At 38.3% G+C, this 20,417-nt stretch overlaps 1 non-coding gene across 1 annotated transcript; it reads left to right on the top strand.

Annotated features, from left to right (window-relative positions):
• Window positions 1-18,595: 18,595 nt before the first annotated feature.
• On the top strand, window positions 18,596-18,668 carry TRNAK-UUU (transfer RNA lysine (anticodon UUU)). Its single transcript has one exon. It is a non-coding gene; the product is annotated as a tRNA-Lys (tRNA).
• The last annotated feature ends 1,749 nt before the right edge of the window (window positions 18,669-20,417 follow it).

The raw sequence follows: 20,417 nt of genomic DNA, 5'->3' as shown, positions 1-20,417 counted from the left end.
AAGGCCTTGTGAAGGAGGCGGGTCAATGATACACATTGTTGATCATATGGATTTGGAGGTATTTAACCTGTATTGGTGTCTTAATTGAATGATGCTTATTAATTATCACAAAAAAAAGTGAGTAAAAAATTCCACCCACCGATGCTTAGAATTTTAGTTGTTGATGTTGTGAACCAGCCATGGAGTGTACCTAAAGTGTTACGCCCACTCTATGAATCATCTACGGTGCTTGCTCAAAAGATGACAATGGCGGTTAAAACCAGTCTTCCATTTCCTAATATTTGAAATTTTCCTTTCACCATGGGCCTTCTATTCTTATTTCATTTTGGGTTCATCAAAAGAGGATTAATACAAGCATAAGGAGGCTATTGGAATGATAGGATAGAGTTGGAGACTATTAATGTTTCATAACCCAACTGCTCTTTTATTTCTGGATGTTTTGTTTAAGCTTTACGCCAGCTTAGGTAAATCTCACAAGAGGTTTCTCCTTCAACTGTCACCAGCTAGGGCATGCGACCTACAGCTCTGCGTGCACTTAGTCAGAAGCTGAGCAGGTGACCATTTCGTATTGAATTTCATTTGTGGATGTTCTGATTTTGGAGCCTGATATGTGAGAGCTTGCAAGGGCTTCAATGAAGCACATAATGGGTTTACTGATGAGGGGTGGTCGATGATGGGAACCGAAGGAATGGATGATGTCACCATCCTTGTGAACTCTTCTCCTGGCAAGATGATGAGTGTAAATGTTGGCTTCGTAAATGGATTTCCAACCATGAGTAATGTTGTCTTGTGCTCCAAGGCATCAATGCATTTGTAGGTTAGGTGCATTTGCAATGTGAATTTTACCTGGGATTTAGTGATTGGAAATTACACCCCTGGTGAGTTTTTTTAGTCTACAGCTAACATTACGTACACCCACACTGGAGAAATATTATAAGATCTTCAAGTGAAATAGCTATGATATGGACTTGGTTGACCTGTTTGGCTTCAATGTGGATAGATCATGCCCCTAAAATCTCCCAGATTAGAAGCTATATCAAATCTTTCATCCCTTCTCTTATACTTGAATATGGTCCATTTTTGGATTTGATTCTTATCAATCTATTGTCTGGACAATGTTAGAATGGTCTTATAAGTTTGATTGGGAAGATGTTTTGAGGAATCTCTAGTCAACAGCGGGGTCCATCTAGTCATGTCTGGATCATATAGGTCCCACTTCAACTTAAAGACTTGAGGATGATGCAATTCTTCCCTACACACGAATTATCAGCTCTTAATACATCAGGTCGTGGTTAGTATACTGATTAATTAACTCATTCCCTACAAGTGGGGCCCAGGATTTTTGTGGTCCAAACCTCAATCTGATTGGACCAAGAGCAGATGGGATAGACCCAAATATACTCCAAAGAGGAATATCCTGACTGATCTTCAACTACTGGCCATTCAAAAAACCATTAGGAGAAAATATCGCAAGGAAAAAGCCCATATGGAATATGTTTTGTTCACTTTCCATGGGTTTTTGTATGTTTTCGACCGATGTGAAAACTTCACATCTGTAACCATCATGCCAACAATCTAAACGAGGGAACATTACACCCCACTTATATGGAATGGGTATATTTCGATACTACTCCACCCAAGAAAAGGTTGTCTCATATCTCATGGTCTCAAAAGCAAATGGACTATGCCTCAACCACTTTTCTTGATTAGAAGATTCAAGTTATCCAATCTTTAACAATGTTTGGTGCTGAATATGAAGTTAAGAGCTGCTATTTTCTTTTCTTCACCATAAGTTTGATCTATTCTCCATCAGATGGCCAAGGTTCCACGGATGGCCTATGTTCTATGGATAAGAAGAGAAGCTTGCATTCAATGGTCACACTAATCACCGTTATAGGGAGTTTTTGCTTGGGCTTATTCATCTATTCTCTATGGAGAGCAGTCAAGGAAAAAGGTCAGTGGAAGATTCTCAACACAAAAAATCAAAAACCCATTTGCTAATATTATTTCTAAGAGAATTCTATTTCTTTTAATTAATGAATTAGGAAACAGGGAAAAAAAGTTGACAATGTCACTATCGAGTTTCAACGGAACTAGGTCATCTACAAAAGACTTCCTGGATTCTAGTATCTTTTAAAAATAGGGGAATAAAGGTCCAGATATACAATTTTTTATTTTAGAAGTACAGCAGTTGCGACATCAAATTTCTCAGATTTAAACAAGCTTGGACATGGGGTTTTGGGCCAGTATACAAGATAATCTTGCGATACTTAAAAAACAAATTTCATAGAAATTGAAAATGGTGTAAATGTGTTTATTCTGACATTTTTTTTAATGTTTCACTGGCATCTTTCTGCAAAACATATTTGGTTGCAATGAATGAAACCTGTACTTTTTTCAGGGGGAGCTCCCAGGAGGACAAGAAATAGCTATGAAACGACTTTCTAGGAGTTTCAGACAAGGCCTAAAAGAGTTCAAGAATGAAGTTATATTGATTGCAAAACTTCAACATAGGAATCTGGTATATCATCATTCGTTCTCCTTCTTACAATTAGGATATAAAGATACACCATATAGTTAACATATTTGCATTGTATATCATCCTATACTTCAATTTCAAGCGTAAATATGAAACTCATGGCATATCAATGTTGCAAGTGATACAATAGACCAGCCGATGCCATGTGTGAGGTTCCAAAGGGAGCCAAAGGGTTTGTTTAATAACTGATGCTATGCATTTCAGTAGTTGGCAGTTTCTTTCTAGCTGGCAACCAATCACGTCCAGAAAGCACTTAAAATTTTAATTGATTGTTTTTTTTGCTTCTCCAATTGGAAATTGGCATTATTCATGGTCATCAATCATTATATAGCCCATGTTGCATGAGAATGCCATTAACACTTAAAGAAAGAAGGTAAATGGAATGCTTCAGTTTTGTCTGCTTCCCCAACTTTTAAAAAATGTTTGTGAACGAAGAGGCTCTAATCTTGAATGAAGGCAAATGCTCGGCTATGAAAAAATGCCACACAATTTATGTGGAATTAATACTTACAGAATTCTCTTTTGGGACCTTTCCAATTTCTGATCGGGTTTTATTTTTTAATTTCTCAATGATATTGTCTTAAAAGTTGAACTGAATGATGTGTAATTTCAGTTTTAATAATTCATTGCTTTGAAGCATTTATGGACATTTTTGTTATGTGTATGCATGATATGCATGCGATCTTATTTTCTTTCTTTCTTTCTTTTTTTTTTCTTAAAAAATCTCCAATAAATGTTGATGCCCACCTAAGATCTCTTACAAGCATGCCCTATTGGCCCATTAATGTTGTGAAGGAAACACTATTCGCATGTAGTTTCTTGACATTTCATGTTATACCGATAATGGTAGGTGAGGGTTTCAACAACAAATCTTGACTCTAATTTTTCTAGACATGTACTTGTAAGTTTGATTTATTTGGCATTTAAAGTAGCTGCTGATTATTTCAATATCTAGAATTCTATTTGTTAGGAGCCACAACTGCAATATAGTTGTTTGTTTATTTATTTATTATTTTAAGATGTTTAACTTGGAGGTCATGAGATTGATTTCCCATGTGGTGTGGGTGTGAGTGTGAGTTTGTGTAAAATAAAAAATAAAAAATAATTAAAAAGAAGCATTTTCATCCTTCATTCCAATTAAATTATTTTGAATACATTTTGCTAGAGATGGACAAATATCTTTCATGTTAAAATCATCCTTGCAAGTTTTTGGCTTCGAGTCAGGTTCTCTTCTAGAAAGATGAGTGCAAAATAAGCTTCACTGACTCCTTTGCATATGGACTTTTGGCAGTGGACACAATTTCATGCCCATGTATAAATATGTTGGAATATATCTAGATGCTACATGAAAGGAAGAACCTCTCTCTACATATATCTAATCTCTTCTAAAATCTACCTCTCACTTGTAGGGATATGAAGATATCAAGTGAAGAGGAATGCCAGAGCTTGTGCTGAGGCTACAATGGCAGAGCTGCAAACATTTATCCCAACGTCCAATTAAGGTTGGTTTCTCAATTTTTATTTTTAATTTTGTTTTAGGCAAGCATTTGGCATTCCATGCTAGGCATCACTTTAGGTGGTCCCCACATTGTAAGGATTTTATTAGACTTTTGGCATGCAACTGGATGATTAATAGCATGACTTGGTTGTCACTTGGAACCAAATCTTATGGTAGATGCAAATCTGACCGTATATGGACCTTTGGCCCACTTTGAACCATCTTGATAGTTTTGGAAGAAGTGTGGGCATCACACACATGTCAAAGGAAATGAACACAGATCTTTAAATTAAGAGCAATGCGACATTGAAAACTGTTCTTGCTGAGTTTTCTTTATAACATGCTGAAAATGAAGAAATGATCACTCTTCAGATGTGGATGTTGAAATGCTTCATATTCTAGTTGATACAAACATCAATTTCTTTACGATTAGACCTGTCTCCATCTTTCTTCAATGGCTCAACTACTTTATGAAACTTAGTTAATAAAGGAGGATTAGAAGGTACAATAGAGACAAGCATCCCTAGTGAAGAGAGGTCGACGTCGACCATGGCAATTGGTTAAATGATTCGTATCCTTCACCCTAAGATTTGACAATCATTGTGTATCAATAGACTCTGTTATCTTCAAAGTAGAATGCTCATTCTTGAGCTAGTAAAACCATGCCATGAGGACCATGAAAGAGGTACAAAGAGGGAATTAGAAAAGTGGAGGTACTTTTGTTATTAGGAAAGACTCTAGGAAACTAGATTGGTACAAACCTGTGTTATATCCACATAAGGTTCACAATTTAAGGGATGTGGTTTGCATGGTGTCCATGACAACGAGTAACTTGGTGGTGTTGGGATGTGGATTGCGTGACTGTTGGAAAATATTTCACAAAATAATAATGAAAATGGATAGATAAAAAATAAATTTAATTAACACTAGGCTGAAGTTTTGGAAGTAAGAATACATTGGGTAGAATAGTGATGATGTAAGGCCTAGGTGTGGAACCAGCTGTCCATTCCATTTCAAGCAACTTTCAAGTCACTGGTGTCAGTTATACATGTTTCTCTAGGTTCTCAACCATCCTATTTCTATGTTTTCCTTGCATTTAGTTTTCATCCTTCTTCAATTGTTTGATTCTTTGTTTTTATGTTGCAGAGTCCGCTAGTGGTGGTTCGCCCTCGAATAAATACAGAAGACGCATAGGAGAAGTTATCGGTATAGCTGTCGGATGTGCAGGTGGACTACTGATACTCGCATCCATTTTCTATCTATGGTGGATGAAGGATGGACCTGGACATATGCGAGTGCACACAGACTCACCGCGAAAAGGATGATGACCTTTTCTTTGTATTTTTAGCATTATTGTAATTATAGTTGTAATTGATTGAATGAAGGATTGTAATTGATTCATTATTGAATGAATGATTGTAATTAAATGAATGAATGATTATGTAGGTGGTAATCGAATGAATGATTATAATTTTTTTTAAATGTAGGCAATAGCTACGGATATTGACCGTAGGTAGTAATCTAACAATCGTAGCTATTATTAAATTTGGCATATTGTTACGGATCCAGCACTACTTTTAGCTACAAATACTATCCGTAGTTGTACGTACTTTTCACTACAAAAATGGTTGTTATGGATTATATCTGTAGCTATTGCAATATAATGGATACAGATTAAATCCGTAGCCATAGCTTTTAGACCTATGGCTATGTCACCTACGACTAGGGTCGTGCTATGGACTATAACTGTAGTTATAGGTCCATAGCTATGGTTTTTATCTATAGCCTTTGCCCCTTTTTTTAGTAGTGTATGTTTTCTTGTTTAAACTATACTTAACTCATGTGTTGGTGTGTAATCTGGAGAGGAATTCTCACTAAGTTGGTCACTCATGCTTTGAATATATAACTATACAAATGATGCAGGTTATTTAAATGGTACTTATGTTCAGACTGATGAGGAGCAAGATACAAATATCAGGGATGTATGGGCGTATCTGCCTCAAAAGAAGTTGTGCGATCTTACAACTCAAGTCTAGTTGTATTTTATTCTCTTTCATATGTTGAATTACTTTTCTCCTATGTTTGTTAGTGTTGAGACAATGGTGTGTATAAGCCCTATGGGCAGCCACTCGTATATCTTAAATGTGTATACAGACTTTTCTTTATGCTTGATTTGTTTCTCTTTCGCCAAAATTTCACTCTTAAGAAAGAGAAGAAAAGATATATGTGAAATTTAGGCTATCTTTAAAGGTTAATAATCAGGATTTCGAAAAATAAGTAATATTCTTAGGTTACAGAAACTAGAATGTTACAAGTCCATTGCCATATTATTTGATTCTGGAGCTTCATTGTCTTTTATTGCAACTATGGTAGTTGAATGGTTAGACATGTAGCCTGTAGCTCTTAGTAAACTAATCTCGAAAGAATCACCTATGAGAAAGATTGTTTCTTTAGATAAAATATACAAATCTTGTGAAATTAAAAATGAAGGAACCACAATGCCAGTAGATGTAGTTGTGATAGAGATGAAGAGGTATGATGCCATTCTAGGAATGGATTGGCTTACTACCTATCATGCTAAAATTGACTATCATGCCAAGACAGTGACTTTTTATATCCCAGGGAGGGAGCCTTTCCAAATCTGAGGGTAGTAGAAAGGCGAAGGAATAGAACACATCATGGTTCTGAAGGATGGAGAATTGCTAGAGTTGACGATAGAATTGATTTTGATCGTGAAAGACTATCCAAAAGTTTTTTCAGATAACTCTGGATTGTTAAGAGAAGTGGATTTCAATATTGACCTTATAGTAGGGACCATGCCTATATCAATGCAGCCTTATTGTATGCCACTGGTGGAGTTGTGGGAGCTTAAGAAGCATCTAAAAGAACTAAAAGACCAATGCTTCATTCGACCGAGCACATCACCTTGGGGAGCGCTAGTCTTATTTGTGAAGAAGAAGAATGGGAGTATGCATGTAACATCCTAGATTTTCGGTATTTTATATTTTCAAAAGCCCTTGAAAATTTTCATTATAATTAACTTATGTTGTCACTTACTAACCATTAACACTCGATGTTAGCCTATACACCGGTGGTACCAATAAAGAACTGCACAAATCCGATTAATCAACTGTAGAAAGCCAATGAATCCAGCCAATCACTTAAACATTAAGTTTTACCATATGATTTGTTCACATGGGGCCCAAATCTAGCCGACCTATCACTAATTAATCGAGACAACCATAAATAAATAAATATCTACCCAAAGCCGAGACAATTAGGGGTCGGATCTTAATTAACAAACCAAACTAACCAAGTATCATTTTAACCTAAGAACCAACGGTTTAGTGTGATTATGTTCGAATCATTTATTCCACTAGTTGCCAATAGGCCACACTATGAACTTATCTAATCCAAACACTAATCATTATGCATAAGAAATCTCGATACCCAATTGATTTTGGAAATACCCTGATTATCCAAACAAGCTCTAGACCACTCATTAGTGGGCCACTAGACTCGAGGCTATAGAAATATGTTCGTCCTAGTAGGCTTGACGTCCATCGCAGATATCAAGCCGAGATCACGTCTTGAATCGTTCAACTTAAACTTGTAAGGTAAATTTTTGGGTTGTGCAAATACCTTATATGAAAATATGAAACTTAAGTGAAACTAGTCCCTTTGTTCTTTCACGAAGTTATAACTTTCAGACCGTCGATTCATTGCCAAAGTTGGGGTACCGACTAAAGATATTTCCCCATACATATCCTTATCACCGCGGCCCTGATCGACCATTAGTGATCGTCGAACAGACTTCTAATCATACTTATCGATCGACACATCCAAATAGCGGGCCAATCGTACCCATATGTAGATCATCATTATGCTAGCTATCCTACGGTGTATATTGACATGTACATCCCATAGTGAGTCTTAGAGGTTAAAAACACTCTCCCATAGGGCTAGTATAATGAAAACCTGGCCATTAGGGCCATTTGCACAACTTCTAAAACTATATAAGGGCTTCATTTGGGCACCCCATCTCTCCATATGAAATTTGCCCAAGAATGAAAGAAAGAAAGAAAGAATTAGAGAATGAGGGAGATCTTGTGAGGGAGATCTTGGAGTATTCTTGATGGATTCCCTTCGATCAAGCCTTAGCTTCAATGTTCTCTTCCATCGAATCAATCCCACTAACGATTGAGAGGTAAGAAACAAACCTACTTCCCAACCTAGGCTTTTATAGGTTAAATTGCATGAATCTCACCTAGTTGCTTTAAAATTGGTGTAGGAATTCTTTTTCCCCAAATCCCTAACCCTAGGAGCTCAAAATCGGAGATTCACTCTTAAAGGTGTGGACCATTATGCCTAGGTTTCCATTTATCGACACTTGAGGGTCTCAGTTAATGATGTCTTATGTTGAATGGGTTGTAATAGCTAACATGTTCATATTTCATGTTTGATTGTATTATGTATCATTGGTTGTTTATAGATGCCTACATGTTTAATAAAATACCTATGTGATTAAAAGTGTTATTCTAATGAAGCTCACATATTTGATTGAATGCTTGATTAAATGTGTTGATTTGTTAATGTTCACATGTTTGATTAAATGCTCTAGTCAATGTATTACTCTATTGAGGCTCATATGTTTGATAAAATGCCTAAGTGATTGTGTCGTTTAATCTATGTTATAATGACATGATGAATTAGTAAATCTATAGTGTTATTTACGATTACTTATGATGTGAGGTCAGTTGGCTAACTGCCTAAACTAAAGGGCTCGCTTGAGTTAGGGTGGCCACCTTAGGCTTGTTTGATCGACCCAATCTGAACACGAATGACCGATAGTAGCTGGACTACATGAGATACTTGCACCCAATGTCGGTTGCATCGGGGTTCTCATAGGTCAATCAAATTAGTCCACTAGCCAACTGATCATATATGTTCACAATGTATGACACAACCAAATGAAATCTAAGATATCATGTTCCCAATGGATAAGTCCATTCATAACTATTAGTATGATACAATCCCAATAAGACTCATGAGCCAGACATGGTGGTATAGGATACCGTGTCTGAAATATCGGCCTATGCTGGGGTGACGAGCCTTCCTATAGTGACTAGTGAACACTAATGGAGGTAATACATTACTGTTCGAACGACCTCTGTCAAATTACACGGCCGATATCTCCGTGCCAGAGTACCGTTCGAACTACCCGAGCGTTAATGGAATTGGGTGACGAGCCTTTTCCTTTATGGTGATTTGGTTTTTTGTGACAAGCCCGCACCTCGGAATTGAGTAATTATACTCAGTGTTTGGGTGACGACTCATACTGAGTTAATCCTTGTACATTTAAGTATCATGTCGTAACTTTGAAATAATTGATTTTTAAAATAAATGGGTGATACGTAAATTTGCATCATGGGACACTGTTGAGGTGCCGATACGTGCTACAATGAGCCACATGATGCAGATAAGGACTCATGATATAACGTTGTTATCCTAGCTTCGCCAATTGACTGTATGAATTGGAATTAATAATCACTCGACTAATCATATATACTCTAGGATAGGTTGTGATTTGGTGTTGGAGTCCCTTGTGAGGGAGTGTTAGCATTTGCAAAATAGGCGTTGAAGTTGTTTGTGAGGGAGTGTTGGATGCAAGGTACATGCATCATTTCATAATCTCAATTGTGCATTTAACAAGAATATTTAAGAAATGCTTGATTGGTTGTTTATCATTAATTATGTTGATTGAGTCGATAACATGTGTAACTTAGAACTAATAGAACCACTAAGTTAGATACTCACTCCCACCTGAGACGATGTTTTAAAACACCAACCAGATATCGTTGTTGTTGCAGGTTCTGCCAAGGCCTAGGCTTGGATCGGCTTGCACTTTCACTGTGGTGCCTTGGGAGCGTTGGGCAAAACTAGAAGACTATGCACTTATTTAATCTTGTGCTTGTATATGTTGGAGTTCTGACTTGATGTGCTCAGTATGTTGATTTTATAGTATGTTCATTATGGCTTGTATAATCCCCATTTTAGGCGATCACCACTATTAGAATTGTAATTTTTTTACTGTTAGCCTTATATTTCTGATTTTTATTATCTCTACCTTAGTTTGGATTTGCTAAATTGAATACGCTACTCTGATTGCTCATGTGTGAAACAAATGTGAATCTGAACGAGGTCATACATGTGTTTTCAGTTGGTTAACACCCGTGAACTTGAGATCAGAGTGTATGTACTTGGGTGCCAATTTTTGGGACGTAATAATACAGTTATGGATAGATTATCATCAATTGAATGAAGTAACGATCAAGAATAAATACCCACTCCCACGTATTTATGACTTATTTGATCAGTTAAAGGAGGCTTGTTACTTTTCTAAGATTGACATAAGTTCATGATATCACCAACTACGAATCAAGGAAGAAGACATTTGTAAGATGCCTTTCCGGACACATTATGGGCAATGAGTTTCTGGTTATGCCCTTTGTCTTGATCAATGTCCCAGCTGTGTTCATGGATCTGATGAATAGGGTATTTCAGTCTTATTTAGACCAATTCGTGATCGTATTCATTGATGACATATTAATTTATTCTAAGGCAAGTGAAGATCATGAGGAGTACTTAAGGACAACACTAGAAAGCCTTAAAGAAAATAATTATACACCAATCTGAAAGTGCGAATTTTAGAAGGGGAGTGTGAATTTCCTTGGGCATATTATCAAAAAGGACGAAGTTGCGGTAGACCCGACAAAGGTTAAAGCTATAGTTCAATGGGAGCAACTTACAACTATATCTGATATCTAGAGTTTCTTCCGGCTTGCCGGATATTATAAAAGATTTATTAAGGACTTTTTGAAGATTTCTGGCCCATTGAAGAGGTTAACATGGAAGGGTGTACCATTCAAATAGACAGAAATATGAAGGAACGTTTACTGATTTGAAATGATTACTAACTTCAACACCTATTCTTACTCTTCCCCATGAGGGATATAAATTTGTTGTTTATACCAATGCATCGAATTTGGGACTCGGTTGTGTATTGATGTAGGAAGATAAAGTAATAGCTTACGCATCGCAGTAATTGAAGAATCATGAGCGTAATTATCTGACTCACAACTTGGAGCTAAATGCCATAGTTTTTACTCTTAAGATTTTGCGATACTATTTATATGACAAGTGATTTGATCCGTTTACTGACCAGAAGAGCATCCGATATTTATTTTCACTGAAAGATTTAAACATGAGGCAGAGAAGATAGGTAAAATTCTTAAAGAATTATGATATTGAATTATCCTTCCATCATGGCAAGGTGAATTTAGTGGCAGATGCAGTATAAAGAAAATAATACAAGTAGGAAGGTATAGCTAGGCTAATGATTAGAGAATGGGAAATGTTAGATTTTGTGAAAGAGTTCAAAGTAAAGTTATAATTTCAGGAGCGGTGTATCCATCTCGATAATATAATGATTAAGCAGACCTTCAAGGAAATGATCATAAAAGTTTAGGAGAATGATGAATGGTTATTGCAGATGATGGTCAAACAACAAGATAAAGATAAATCCGAATGGAAGGTTTGGAGGATAAAGGTATCCATTATTAAGATCACTTATGTGTGCCAGATATTTCAGAATTAATAGAAGAAAGCTTGAAGGAAGCACACCGATCTAAGTTATGATTCACCCGAGCAGAACTAAGACATATCAGAACGTGAAACAATCGTTCTATTGAAAGAATATGAATAAAACGATAGCCAAATATGTATCACAGTGTTTTACCTGACAGTAAGTAAAGGCTAATCATCAAAACCCCTTAGGTCTTTTGCAAACTCTAAAGGTGTGAAATGGAAATGATTCAGTCTGGGTAATCATTAATTAGCTGACGAAGTCAGTACATTTTATCCCTATCTATATTAACTACTTTATGGATGTACTTACCAAGATTTATATCAAGGAATTTGTACAATTGCATGGAGTATTGAGTTCTATCATATCAGATCGTGGCCCGCATTTCACATCATGTTATAGCATAAGTTTGCAGGAAACCATGGGACTACTTCGGTCTACACTACAACATACCATCCTCAATCTAATGGACAGATTGAATGTGTAAATAAGATATTTGAAGATCTTTTTGCATGTATGTTCCTTGGATTTTAAGAAAAGTTGGGACAATAATCTCCATTTTTCAGAGTTCACGTATAATAACAGGTACCAAGTGAGCATTGGGATGACCCCTTATGAAGCACTTTATGGACGTCTGTATCATGCGCCAAATTACTTGATTGAAGTAGGGGAGAAGGGTTTAGTTGAACCCGATATCATTCAGGAAACCACGAAGAAAGTAGAAATTATCAGGAAATAATTGTTAACGATCTAGAGTACGAAGAATAGTATGCAGATAATAGAAGGCATGACTTGGAATTCATAATTGGATATTTTGTATTTCTAAAGGTCTCACCAATGAAGGGATTGGTGCAATTTTAGAACTAAAGAAAAAATAGTTAATCGATTGATAGGACCTTTTGAGATTTTGGAGCAAGTTGGAGTTGTGGCATATCGTCTCGCATTGCCACCTCAGTTGTTAGCATGGATAATGTATTCTACGTATCGATGTTGAGGAAATATGAAAGAGATGCCTTACACGTCATTAACTGGCAAGACCTTAAACTTCAAGAAGATATGAATTGCATCGAGAAACCGATTTGTATCCTGGATTAGAAGGAGCATGTTATGTGGAACAAGACTATACCATTAGTTAAAGTATCGTGGACACATCATGGAGCTGACGAAGAATCATGGGAGCAAGAAGAGAAAATTTGAGAGAAATATCGTTAGTTGTATGATGATTAGATTATGTAAATTTCAATAATGAAAAATTTTCTTTTAGGGGGGTAGAATGTAACGACCTTGTTTTTGTTTGTGACTCACTTAAGACCTTGACTAAACAAATTAATAATTTGATTTTTTTTCCTTCATTAATAAAACCAAGCATTTAGCCCAGTTAGTAGGAGCACTCTTGGTAGAGGGATAGGTCAGGGGATTGACTCCTTACACCATAAGAAATTTTCTTTTGGGAAAACCCACGAAATTCTGGTGGAATCTTTCAAAATAAGGGCTATTCCTTTATTTAAAGGGAAGATCTATAGGGAATTTTTGTAGAAGACCCTAAACCCAAAAGAGCAGCCGTAAGAGGGAGAGGAGCCCTATTAACGATAATCCTCTGCCAGTCAATTTCAATCTTATTCCTTATTTTTAATTCTAAAAATTTATTTAAGAGGCCTAGATCTAAATAATGAGTAAGACGGATCAATCCTACGATCATTATTATGATCTCTGAGCAGGTTTTGATGTTAATAATTGATTTTTGAACAAGTTTCTGCAACAACGATGATCAATTATGAGAAATCCACTTGTCTCAGTCAAAGGAAATTTGAACATGCAAGTGCTTATACTTAAAGCACACTTAGTATTGTCAAATTTTATAGTTCCAAATGGATCACAAGCACGCTCCAACATTCTTCAAAAACTCATGAAGATCAATGGAAGATTGACTCAACATCTCAAGTGTTAAAGACTTTACATGGTTCAAAGACTGAAACATTCTGTATATGTCAACCATCAGGTGGTATAAACCTTAGAACGACCCTAGGTTAGGTGTTCTTCAAATATACCCGTAATAATAATTTATACAATGTAAAATACATTGAAGTTAGGCTAACCTAACTTCAGGTTCGGCTAGCCTTACCATATTCGACTAACCTAAAATAATTTGGGCCAGTTTACAATAAGATTGATTTTTCCGTGGCGAGTTCGGCCAACCCAACTTTAGGTTCAGCCAGCCGAACTTGACCATTCAGCTAGCCCAATTTTTGTTTGGTCAAGTTTCCAACAATGCATTTCTTTGAAATTTAGGGAGATTTGGCCAACCAAATTTTGGCTTGGGCCAACCGAAAATTTAATTTTCTTATCCCGAGAAATCCGATAGCCGTTGGAATGCAATTATTGGAATCCGACTAGCCGAACCAAAAATTGGGCTGACCAAATTTTCAAATCCTTTGGCTATAAATAGAGGTCTTCTCTCATTCATTTCGGCAATGAAATTTGGTGAATAACCTTCTCAAAGTCAGAGAGAAAGTTAGGCCCTCCTTAAGCTATTGTTGCGGTAATTCTAATTCTTATTTAGCATATTTTAATGCCTTTCTCAAGCTAATTTCAGTCGCATTTAAGAGAGTTATCTAAACTCTACTTGAGATTTAGGGAATAGAATTTGCAGCAATTAGGGTTTTATTTATTATATTGAAAATACATTAGATCCATATATTCTTTTGGGTTGAACATATACTACTTCATCAATTTCCCAAGAAAGAAGATCGTTGCAATCAAGATTCGGTTACATCTTCTATTCGGCATATGAATATAAGTACCACGTATTTATTTTATTTCATTTGGTTTTTTTTTTGTGGTGAGCACATGAAATTCACAAAGTGGGTTTTGTTGTGATAGCCCGTGAAAATTATAAGAACTGTATTAAGTTGTTAAGGTGATCGTGTGAAAACCTTGAAATAGTGAAAGCCAAAATTACAAGGGTAGTAATTTTAGAAGTGGATTATGTGTGGGTTTAAGCATCGAATCACTATAACTCCTTGTACATTGGTTGTGATTTGTAAGTGCTTATACTCAAGCACAATTAAGTTTGTCAAATTTCATAGTCCTGAAAGGATCGCTAGCTCTCATGAAGATACTCTTTGACAACTCATGAAGATATGTTATCAACTCGATCAAGCGTCTCAGGGAAGACTCAACATCTCAGGCCAGGAACGTACATGGTTCGAATATTGGATCACTTCCTATGAGTCAACCATCAGGTGGTGTGACCTTAGATTGACCATACGTTAGGTGTATTTCACATATGCGTTTTAATAATCATCTTTTATGTCAAAATCCATTCAAGTTAGGCCAGCCCAACATATGGTTCGGCCGGCCTAACTGCCTTAGGCTAACCATATGTGATTCAGGAAAAAAGACTGTCATGTCCCAAACTTGGAAATCTGGCTCACAAAATTCTCAATCATTAAATCTTACGCCGACAACCGTACCCCATTCTCGGCTCCTAGCACCCATATACCAGGTTCCAATCTTGGAATCCTACAAGGAGGATTTTCAATATAAATTTGTTTCATAATAAGCATAACCACAAGCATAACCCAAAAACCATAACCAAAACACCATAAAAAATCCACTATGATAAAAAAACTTTAATATACAATGCTCAGAAAGGGAAATACAATGATGATAATAACATGACTCCAGAATCTTTGTGGCACACTCCTACTCCTGCTCAGCTATGATCTAGTATCACCTGCACGCATCAATTGTGCATAAGCTTGTAGAAAGCTTAGAGGATGGTGAAAGTGTGCGTAAGGTAGCAATGTAAGAATGTAATATTAAAGTAATGCGAAAACATGATAATAAGTTGATGAATACTACCAGCCGTACCGAGGTTATGGGATGCAAGGCATGAATGCTATCAGCCATACCGAGGCTATGCGATGCAAGGTATGAATGCTATTGGCCATACCAACGCTATGCGATGCAAGGTCTATATAGCCAATGTCATGTGCAAGATGCAGCTCAATCATACCAATCCACATATTAATCCAGCTCATCTCTGGAGCATCATATATCAATATAGTTCTCTCTGGATAATCACCGAGGTCTAATATACTGTACACCACATTGCCACCCTACACTGGATGCATAACCATGCAAGTAGAAGAGACCTCACTATCTGCCTAGCCAATAGTCAGCCAATATCTATCCAACACGTCGATAACGGACCTATTTACGAGCTGGTCATACTCAGCTTAGTAATTGTCCCCTTCCCTCAAGCGGGTAAGGCCACACGCCCTTCCAACTGACCACAACACAGTGGGAGATGCGGCCTCTTGGTATTCGGCCCTTGCGAACTCATGTATCCACTCAGTCTTGACGTTGGAACGTCTTCCGGTCCGTCAGGTTTAGGGACTTTCACCTAGGGCCATCCTTCGTGCCCCATGTAAAGAGAAGATTTTAGGTGTCCAAACCTGTCATCTAGATATGCCTATGGAAGCAATGGCCTTAATGTCACTAGGGCGTAAAACAATCACAACACATAATGCAAGATGCATGAGTCACACAGTCCAATCATCAATCTTGTGCATACTGTGAGCTCATGTGGGATGACTCCACCTATCAGGGAGTCCCATAGACAACTTGCCCTATCGCATATGCAATGGCCAACCACATCTCATAACAAATATGCAGATAATGCATATGAGCATGTATTATGATGCTATGCTGTCACATACTCATAATCGGTATCGATAACCGGCCTATATACAAGGCGGGGCCCATAGATGGGCAACCGATTTAAACCATAACATAAGGATCGACCCTTAATCGTGGATATACCAAGTCTAATAGCACGGACCCATCCGTCTATGGCGATGATGAACTCTCCTCATCTCAAGGTTGGGCCTAAGTGGCTTACCTATAATCCTAAGGATTGGGAACAGGCTTCCTTCACCATACTATTGCATGGCCCGCTAGATGCCCTAGGGGGCCGAAATAATTCCGAGATGGACTTCAAGAAATAATCCTATAAGCAAACAACGGGGGCCCAACATCTTGGGTTATCCCAATACGAATATATGGACCATACAAACATCAATGGGACCCAATGATTTGGGTTAGCCCACTTAGATAATGATGAGAATGGGCCTAATAAGGCCTAAGGGAAGGTCACAATGTCGACATTTAACCATAATTGCCCATCAATGTGGACATTTAACCAACACTGCTCCTAAGGAGTGGCCCACATAGAGCTCAAAATATATAGTGGGGCCCATGGCCTCCCACAAGGGCCTGATATACTTCACAATGGGCCTCACATAAGGGCCTAATATACTTTACAATGGGCCTCACACATGGGCCTAATATACATCACAATGGGCCTCACAAATGGGCCACTACTGCATCACAATAGGCCACATCTCATGGGCCTCAAATTTATCACAATGGGCCTCATACCTAGGCCTCAAATACATCTTAATGGGCCTCACATAAGGACCTCACATACATCTCATTGGGCCTCAAACAAGGGCCATATATGCATCACTTTAGGCCTCACCACACAGGCCACATATACATCAAATTGGGCCTCAAACAAGGGCCACATATATATCAAGGTAGGCCCCATGATCTAGACGGTTTGGATATAACACATACATTGCATGGGTCCCACCATCCATATCTGGACGGTGGACAGCATGGATGATGCTAGGTGGCCGTGATCCACCAACTCTTGCTTATGTCGGTCCCCCCATAGTTGCAGCTTTCAATCAGAAGTAGACCAATAAAAAGGATGATGGCTGCTATCGCAATGACGGTCTGGAGGATCTAGAAATGGGTAATTCTGACCTCTTCCACTACATCTTTAGTAGCCCCCAGAAATGATTGAGATAATGACTACTCTATCCACGCTCTTCCATAGGTCGAGAAAGAGCCATGTTCATAGGTAGAGAAAGCTACCCTAGGTAGTGGTTATCCCTAGTAGGTAGTAGTTTATCCTTAAACTCATGGCAGGGCGACATCGATATTGTAACAAAATTACTTGATGAACAGATTGGCCATCCTATTATTCCCTCTATGCCTTAGCCTACCTACAGAGCTAACAGAAGGGACTAAACAGATTCTATTCTTAATCAATCGGTCGCTCCGCTCCCTTACACTTCCTGCTTACCGGTCCTTACCAAACTCCCTACCAATGGTTTTGATTAGACGGCCCCATATCTCTTTTTGCGAATTTCTTACCCACTTGCGGAAGTGGGTGGACAACCTTTTAGTTGCTCAAACTCTTTCTTCTCAACTGTGTTCTTTTACACAGAATAACTACCCACTTCTAGCCATTCAAGCGATTACGCCTGTTCTAGCCCTACCATCCACCCTTATCAATGTTTCATTGAGAAATCTGTGAAATTAAATTCTCCGTGAAGATGCGGAGTACGAAAAGCTAGATGGTAAGACCTCGTGCACCTTAATTATAGCTTCGCAGTGACAACCGTCGCATCTAGAGAAGATCGCAGAGCGAGCGCCTACTTCAATAGAACCTTTGCCTAAACCCTCAGAAGTGTGCCTTTTGAGTCTCATATCAGGTGACGCTTCTGGGATTCATCGTCAGCAAGCGAGGAATCGAGGCAGATCCAGGAATTTTTATTTTCTCACTTCTTGATCATAAGATAAGACAGACGTTGGCTTTTAGTTTATTGTTCTGGCAAGACATAAAAGAAAGGGATTGAAAGGCTTTATTTCCTTCAATTCTTTATCTAGTCAGAATTGTCATTTTATTGGATTTCACAAAAAGGGTTAGGGGAGGCGCATTAATCCCAAAAACAACCAACCCAACAGCCAGGAAAAATAATCATAGTCGTCAAAATTAGAATGCCAACCCGCCCTCTTTTATTTTCTGCACCAATCCTTATTTACTACTCCATTTTTAGGGTGTATAGCTCAGTTGGTAGAGCATTGGGCTTTTAACCTAATGGTCGTAGGTTTAAGTCCTACTATACCCAAACCTACCTTACACTCTACTATGAGTAAGGATGCATAGTCGCATTCAAAGATCATTGGTCGGGGTGAGGTAAGGAGTAGTATCAGAGTGGCTCGGTCTTTCATCGATAGGCCAGCTTTCAATTATGTGGCAAGCCTCTCTGATTATCTGAATTCTCCTGAGGCTAAGGATAGAAATTCATATCACTGTAGGCGGGAAAGCTTCCCGAATGTACCCATCGGCTGTGACTCAAGAAGCTCGAGGCATAATTTCAGAATCTAAGGGTCCTTCTGAAGGAGGAAGGTTATCACCTACCTTATGACGTTGATTTCCAATTTCAATGTCAGCTCCAGGTTTTGGGTAGCCCATCTAGTTAGTTCAGCTATCACTGCTGGAAGCCCTTGTTGTTGTTCGACTGTGTAGCCTTTGACTTTATACTTTATAGTCGCGTTTTGAAGCTGGCTCGGAGCCATTCCATTACCTTATTTCAATAATAAGTAATAGCATGAGATGTTCGCCCATGCGAGAAGTTTGGTCGGTCCACTTCCTCCACCTGCCTAATCACTGAACGTGCCCCGCTAATTGAACTTTTACGCTTTCCAGACTCAGGCATAGGAATCGGTTAAGTATTTTCAGGATCTTCTCTCGAAGGATCCCGACCCCATTAATCTCGAGCCGAAGACTAGTACTAGTAGCAGTAGCAATTCAACAACGACTAAAGTCTCCGCGGGGTGAAGGAAATGGCATTACAAACACATGCATCATGATAAGGCCCACCATCCAAATCATGGTGGACCACGTTAAAAAAATAGATGGACGGGTTGGAATAAAACACATATATTATGGTTGGCCACAACGTCCAGCCCCTAGACAGATGGTTTGGATAAAGAATACATACAATCAAGGTGGCCCCACATGGAACTGTCCAAAGGTGGACGGTGTAGATATACAATACATACATTAAGGTGGGCCCCACCCATCCAACAAACGGGTGGTGGCTAGATATCAAACACATACTCAAGGTAGGCCCCACCGTCCTGAAAACGGATGGATGGCTTGTGTAAAACACATACATCATAGCTAACCCCATTGTCCTCTTGACGGTGAAGATGAAACACATCATATGGGCCCCACAGGCGTGGGAGCAATACATACACCATCAAGGGTCCCACCGTCCAGGGTCTGGATGGTGCGGATTAGACCCATACATCACAGTGTGTGCCACACAACACACCGTCCAAATGGACGGTGTGTATAAAACACATACGTCACAGGGAGGTCCCACCGTCTAGGGCAGATGGACATGTGGATATAAATAAATACATCAAGGTGGGTCCCACAATCACGCGATCAATGGCTAGAATCATGCACGACCCACATCTTATGATTTAGACATTGGATAGGTGCATGAGACGGGGCGTTGGAATCGCGGCGACGACGTGATCGCAATGGTGTAGGTCTCGAGTTAAGTCAACTCGGGTTTACAGGATATGACTTAAAGTCGCGCACAAATGAAATCTACAGGTCACGAATCAACGGAATTCAATCGAGAGGATTGAGGGATCCTATAGAATGGAATGGTCACTAGGACATGGGCCTGACAGCTCTCCCCTCCTAATAAAAATTTTGTCCTTAAAATTTACTATCATGCAAGACAAAACAAGGGAAGAAGAGAAAGCATCATATATATATATATATAAATCAATTCAATACAACGCATAATACAAGCACAATCAATCTACAAACAAATGGGGATAGCGCTACCTCAACT

Source organism: Magnolia sinica, chromosome 4 (assembly GCF_029962835.1).
Source record: "Magnolia sinica isolate HGM2019 chromosome 4, MsV1, whole genome shotgun sequence".
NCBI classification, from domain to species: Eukaryota; Viridiplantae; Streptophyta; class Magnoliopsida; order Magnoliales; family Magnoliaceae; genus Magnolia; species Magnolia sinica.
Note: the sequence above shows the minus strand (reverse complement) of the source record. Positions and strands in the feature narration are given on the sequence as shown.